This window comes from Mandrillus leucophaeus, unplaced genomic scaffold (genome assembly GCF_000951045.1).
Source record: "Mandrillus leucophaeus isolate KB7577 unplaced genomic scaffold, Mleu.le_1.0 Scaffold542, whole genome shotgun sequence".
Taxonomy (NCBI): domain Eukaryota; kingdom Metazoa; phylum Chordata; class Mammalia; order Primates; family Cercopithecidae; genus Mandrillus; species Mandrillus leucophaeus.
In genome coordinates, this window is record NW_012105831.1 from 223479 (window position 1) to 230547 (window position 7069).

Sequence of the window (7069 nt, forward strand, 5' to 3'; positions counted from 1 at the left end):
GCTCCGCGCGCACGGCGGCGAAGCCCGTGCCCTTGCGGAGCGGACGCGCGGCAGGGATACTGGAGACAACTCCTCGGATTGTGCAATCTGGTCTCCCCTCTGGACCCTGGGTCCCCTGGAAGTGGGAGATGGGGCTCGGCCGGCACCCTCTCGAGGCCCGCGGACAGCTGCCCTCCCTGGTGGCCCGGGGCAGGAGCGTGACGTCGAGGGTCTGCGGCGGAGGCTAGAGCTCACCCTCCCGCTGCGGCGCCTCTCGGCCTGCGGGGGAGCAGTCCGGTGCTTTTGCCGGCTGAGAGGAAGCGAGAGTTATTTTAAGAATTCAGGGGTTGCCTTTCCTTCGCCTTGGGGGAAGGGCCTAAGAGTCAGTTCCCACTTTCCTGCATTCTCTGGGCCCATGGTGGCATCTTTTGCTTGCGGTGCATTCGTAACTTTCCAACAGCCTGCCTGTCGTGTGAACTAGTGGTTGTATCTTCATTTCTTTGTATATCCGTGTGTGTTAATTATCCCAAATTCGCCCTTCTTCGCCGGCTCAGAATCCAAGCCTTGCACTTTTCTGGCTGTATATTTAGGGGACCGATTATTGAAATTCCCTGTTTGGGTTTCTTCATCTTTGAGAGAGCATATATATCTCAGGGACTGTTTAGTACACACAGAGACCCTAGTACATACCAAACATTTCATAAACGATGTTACTGTTATTTATTGCAGTGACTTCTATTCATATAAACGAGGCTTCTTGGTTCTTTGCAGCCTGGTGATATTGAACCTAAGACTACCATGTCTGATTTAGCCATCTGACCTTATTAGTAAATCTGCTTAATAAATACATGAGGGATTTGCTGTCCCAAAGCAGGGCCCAGTAGTCTGACTTGCCCTAAAGATCTAGCCAATAAACTGGTGGGCTACAGGGATGTTTTCTCTCTACAGCCAACAGCTAAAGCCATGCCCTGGGGAATAGGCACTGCAAGAGCCTAGGCCTTACTAAGCCCTTCTCTGTAAGAGTAAGCTTTGTTGGGAAAGGGTGGGATCCAGTTAGTCCCTCCATTCTCATTTGGAGGTAAGCAGGTAAGTGCTTTGAGGCCTGAAGAAATTTCATTAAATCATAGAGTCTTTGGTGACTGGGTCTCTTTGGATGTAAATATGTGGCCCTTTTGCTGAGTGAAGGATAGAGGGCAGCAGATGTAAGGGGAGAGAAAATTGGAGCGAGGAAACTTGGGTTTTGGCCTCTTCCATCATTTAATATACTGTGATTTGGGATAAACCACTTGGGTCATTTATTTAGCCAACATTTCCTTTATAGCAGCAGTCAGAGTTATATTGATTTGTCTGCAGGTTGATAGTCTGTATTCACCATTACAGTGGAAGCTCCATGAAAACCGCTTCATCTGTCTTGTCCAAAATGATAGCCCCAGTGCCTGGCACATAGTAGGTGCTCAGTTTGAGATTACTTGGAAGAAGGAATGAAGGCCTCCTGTGAGCTTGCCCTATGCAAAACTGAGGACATAGGGAGATGAAGAAATAGAGCTGGTCCCTAAAGTGTTTGAAGCCTACTGGCCCTTTCTGTTGTGGTTTCTAAAACGGGGATTTGAGAGGCTTTGTTGATTGTAAAGTTACCCAGCACTGAGTTACCCACATTTAGTGTTCTAAATGAGAGTCTCCACTCAGCACCGCTCTTCTCTACTTATCACTGGAAGAGAAGTCCTGATGTGGGGTGGTTAAGATGTTTCCTGCAAAGGTAGTTGGCCCAATCCAGAAGACCCACATTATTTTCGAGTCATTGGTGTTACCAAGGTAGGTGGAAACTTTGTAATCCCGCCCCGGCCCCACCCCTCCAATAGCTTTCTTTTAGCAGAAAAGTGGTCCAGCACTGTTCAATGACTTTGAAAGCCTTTTACTTCTATCTGTAGTATTTGTTTTTAGAAATAAATCACCAAAAACATCTGAGATTCCAGTTGGTTCACATGACTATGTGGAGTTGTAACTTAACAAAATTAAATCATATTATTCATGTACAAACCCATACTAACTTTATAAATAAGGATACAATGTATACATGCCCACAGCAGGGAACGTTGTTATAAGCTCACTCCTACTGATGATCTCAGTGATGCATGGATGAGTGTTAACATTGAAAGGCCACCACAATCATTAGTCAGGACATCGATCAATGTCATATTGACAGCAGAGATAACCTCAGAGCTTTTCTGGCTCTTCCTAGCGATGATGGTGAAAGTGTTAGCACCTTTCATTAGTTCAGGGCTCTGAAGTCTTCCTGAACTCGAATTTCATTTGAACCTCTTGTGGCTCCTATAGGATGGAGAAGGACAGATAAAGAAAAAGATTCAGGGGGTTGTCTAAGGTCACGGGCTTGGTTAAGTGGTACCATTAGGCGTAGTAGGTATGTTTTTTGACTCTTTCTACTTGTCCACCTTTGGACTTGTAGTGGGTGCTCAATTACAAATGCCTCTCAACTTACGATGATGCTGTGTCTCAATCAACCCAATCGTAAGTTGAAAATACTGAAAGTAGAAGATGCATTTAATACACTTAACCTACTAAACATCATAGATTAGCCTAACCTACCTTAAACATGGTCGAAACACTCACATTAGGCTACCATTGGGCAAAATCATCTGACACAAAGCCTATTTTATAATAAAGTGTTGAATAGCTCATGTAATTTATTGAATACTGTATTAAAAGTGAAAAACGAAATGGTTGTATGGGTACTTGAAGTACACTTTTTACTGAACGCCTAATGCTTTTGCACCATCGTAAAGTTGAAAAATCGTTAAGTTGCGGACCATCTGTGCTTAAAAGCAAATAAATAGTTCATTTAACAAGCATTTTAAAAATGAAATCAGGAGTTAATTTTCTTTTATCACTTGGTAATTTTCTGAACTAAGTGGCTAACTGCTCAGGACACAGCAGATGCACCATCAAGTTGAGCACTTAAAGCTATCTTCTAGAAATGAATTTCTGTGCTTTTTAGCACTGTTTCTTGCTTGGGGGTGGGAAAGAGTGGTCTCCAGTAACTGTTAAGATGACACCTATACTGGCTGCTATCCGAGCAGCTCTAGTGACTGTCTTGGGGGCAATCAGTTGCTTATTGGTTAATTACCTGAGTAATACTTTGCAAAGGACTTTCCCCCACCTCTGCTGGAAGTGTCTCCCTGTAAACTTTACCAGCCTCCTGTATGGTTGTTTTATCAGTGAGAGCATCATTCAAGTGAAAATATAAATTAAGGAGACAGGGCTCATAGGACGCACATGAAAACACCTGATCATTTTGAGTACCTGCTATGTGCAAGGCACTGTTCTAGGCCAACAGTATAGATATACATTGCCTCCCATCTTTTAAGGCTGATAATGCAGAGAAGAACATGGAAGAGGAAGTTGGGTTTTTTTTCCAGTCAGAAATACTGAAAGATTTCTTACAGCTGCCTGGTTTCCTGATACTTAAGTTGTGAAACTTTGAGTTCACTCCATTATCATTTCTAAAATTTATTTTGAATAAGTTCCCTTTCGGGGGAAACACCCACGTGTAGAAAATGGTATGGAAATCTGCCAATGGAGGGATTAGAAATTTTGTAACAGTTAGTTTAAAGACTTGGAGCTTTTGAGGTTTTTGTTGTTGTTGTTTTGTTTGTTTCTTCTTTTTTGAGATGGAGGCTCACTCTGTCGCCCAGCCTGGAGTGCAATGGTGCAATCTCAGCTCACTGCAGTCTCCACCTCCTGGGTTCAAGCAATCCTCCCTGCCTTTGCCTCCCAAGTAGTTGGGATTACTTACAAGCATATGCCACCACACCCAGCTAATTTTTGTATTTTCTGTAGAAATGGGGTTTCACCATGTTGGCCAGGCTGGTCTTGAACTCCTGACCCCAAGTGATCCTCCCACCTCGGCCTCACAAAGTGCTGGGATTACAGGTGTGAGCTACTGCGCCTGGCCTCTCTGGGGTATCTTTGGCTTAAGTTAATTGGAAGGGCTCTCTTTATTTTTTATTATGCCTCCCACTGAAGAGACAGAGTTTTTGCTCCTGTCACCCAGGCTGGAGTGCTTTGGTGCGATCTCAGTTCACTGCACCTCCATCTCCCGGATTCAAGTGATTCTCCTGCCTCAGCCTCCCTAGTAACTGTGATTACAGGTGCCCACCACCACGCCTGGCTAATTTTCGTATTTTTAATAGAGATGGGGTTTCACCATGTTGGCCAGGCTGATCTCGAACTCCTGACCTTAGGTGATCTGCCTGCCTCGGCCTCCCAAACTGCTGGAATTACAGGTGTGAACCACCGTGCCTGGCCCTCTCTTGTAATTTAGAAGAGCAAGTTTAAATAATTATTTGGGATGATGTATTAAAAAGCCTCATCCATGGTGACAAGGGCAGGGGCCTGTAGTAGCCTTTGTTGTTTATCTTCTTCATCCTGTTCTGTACTTCATTTTCTCTCATTACTGAATTAGCTGGCAGCATTCCTTATTTGCCACAGAGCTATTTCTTGAAAGCTGTATTTGCACTCAGGGTATAGTTTTCCTTGGTATAGAACTCTTCCATGGCATTACTTTTTCAGTGGGCTTTATTAACCCTCAGGCTTCCAGTATCCCTTCTTCTGCTCTCCCCAGTTCTTTCCCTATCATCTTACAAAGCCTTCTGCAACCAGGAATTGGCATGAGCTGACCGTGTAGGGGAAGAGATTGTCAGTTAATCTCATTATTGTGAATGCTCCGTGTTCAGAATGCTGCTACTTAAATGACATCCTATAGAACTGCATGAATTGGGATACATTTAAAGAACCATTTCAGTGACTGTTTCTTGATAGTTGAGGCTCTGCTTTTGGGTTGTAGAACACTGGGAAGAAGTCTTCATAACTCAGAGAATTTTTTAGTTGGTCTCATTTCCTTTCTACAGTCCATGCTTCAGACAAACTTACGTATTGCTTGCCTGCCCACACCTTTCTGTGAGCATCTGAAATCTCACTCACTCCTCTTTATTGACACCAGACCACACTGGTTGGAAGCTTCTTTCTAGTCCCCGCCTTCCTGTCTCCGTTGGTAAAACATCTGGTGGAGAGGTCTTCGGTCGGTCTTTGGGCCTACCCTTGGGTGCTGGTACAGTGAGACTGGGGAGATGGGTGTGTGTTCATTCTACCTCCCACTGAAGCAATGATGTCATGTTGGTGTTTGTGCGTCTGGGTGCCCCCACTCTTCCTGTAAATGTTAACCCCCACAGAGGTGAGGGGAATGGAGAAGCTTGTCTCAGAGAGGCTCTCTGGAGAGGGAGGACCACTTCTGCTTTCCAGGGGGAAGCTGTGTCACGGAGAGCAGAACTGTAGCCCGATGCTGGACGGAGAAGGCCCCAGAGGAGGCAGGCAAGGAAGTGATACTTCCTCCTCCCCAGGCCCTGGGCCGGCCTGGGTCATTTGCCTGCAGCCCCACCTTCCTTACCACCCAAGGCTGCGTTTTCCTCGGGGTTCTTTCTACCCTCTGCTGCCTTCTGAATTTTCAGTTTGCCCTTAAGTGAGGGGTGGGGTAGGGGTGGGAGAGAGGAGGTGTCTGGAGTCATAAGTGCAGGGCCTGCTTTGAAAGCCCACCCTGGCCATGCCTGACTTTTTCAGCAATGGAAAAAATGTACATTTTGAAATTCCCCGTCATGGAAAGTATTATGAAACTCTTGGGTAGATGTTTAGAAATCTTTAAATGTTCAGGCTACATAATAATTTTTAAATACTAACTATAATAATTCAGGACTATCTAAAAAATTGTTAAATTCCTTGTTAAATTCTTGGGATAGAACAGTGGCTGTCAAACATCTTCTTTTTCTTTTTTTTTTTTTTGAGATGGAGTCTCGCTGTCACCCAAGCTGCAGTGCAGCAGTGCGATCTCCACTCACTGCAACCTCCACCTCCCAGGTTCAAGGGATTCTGCTGCCTCAGCCTCCCGAGTAGCTGGGATTACAGGCGTGCGCCACCACGCCCGGCTAATTTTTGTATTTTGAGTAGAGACAGGTTTCACCATGTTGGCCAGGCTGGTCTCGAACTCCTGACCTCAGGTGATCTGCCCACCTCGGCCTCCCAAAGTGCTGGGATTACAGGCATGAGCCACGGTGCCCACCTGTTAAACTTATTTGACCACAACCCATAGCAAGAAACATTTTACCATGTGCTCAATAAGCATCTATCTGTAGACAAAACAAAATAGAAAAAGGAAAATACAATCTGGTGGAAGAGCCCCTCCCCTTAACTTGCTAGGGAATGTGGCCTGGAGCAGCTTTTCTGAGGTAGGCTTGGCCAACTCCATTAGAGTTTGTTCTTTGTTTGTTCTGATGCATAATAGATATACATAGTTTCAGGGCACATGTGATAATTTAATACATTCTTGTAATTTGTAAAGATTAAATTAGTGTATTTGAGATAGCCATCACCGTAAATATTTGTTTTCTTTTTAAATGCTAGAATCTTTTGAATTCTTCTAGCTGTTTTGAAATGCACGATAGTTAATTGTGAACTCTAGTCACCCTGCTAGGTCTTATTTCTTCTATCAAACAGTATGTTTGTATCCGTTAATCAACATTTTTTCATCCCCCCCTTCCAATGCACAGAGGTGGGCAGTCCAGCAGGGAGGTTTATTAAACAAACACAAATTAAGTCACATTCATATAATGGGATACTTTGTAAATATCTTAAAAGATAAAACATTCAATTACAGTTACTAATATGAAAAACATTTTTTCAAAAGCTGAACAGGGCCAGGAGCAGTGGCTCTTGCCTGTAATTCCAGCACTTGGGGAGGGTGAGGCAGGAGGATTGCTTGGGCTCAGGAGTTCAAAATCAGCTTGTGCAACCCGGTGAGACCCTGTCTCAAACAAACAAACAACAACAAAAGAGCTGAACACAAACTAGTAGATGACATAATACCATTTCTGAAATAAAATATTCATATATGGACACATCATCTATAAGCTCTGCATTTCAAACAATTTTTATACTACGGTCTTAATAGTGATTATTTCTGGTTGACAGTTGAATGCTGTTTTTTCTTCTGTTTTTGAATGCTGTTTTTTCTTTCTTTTTTATA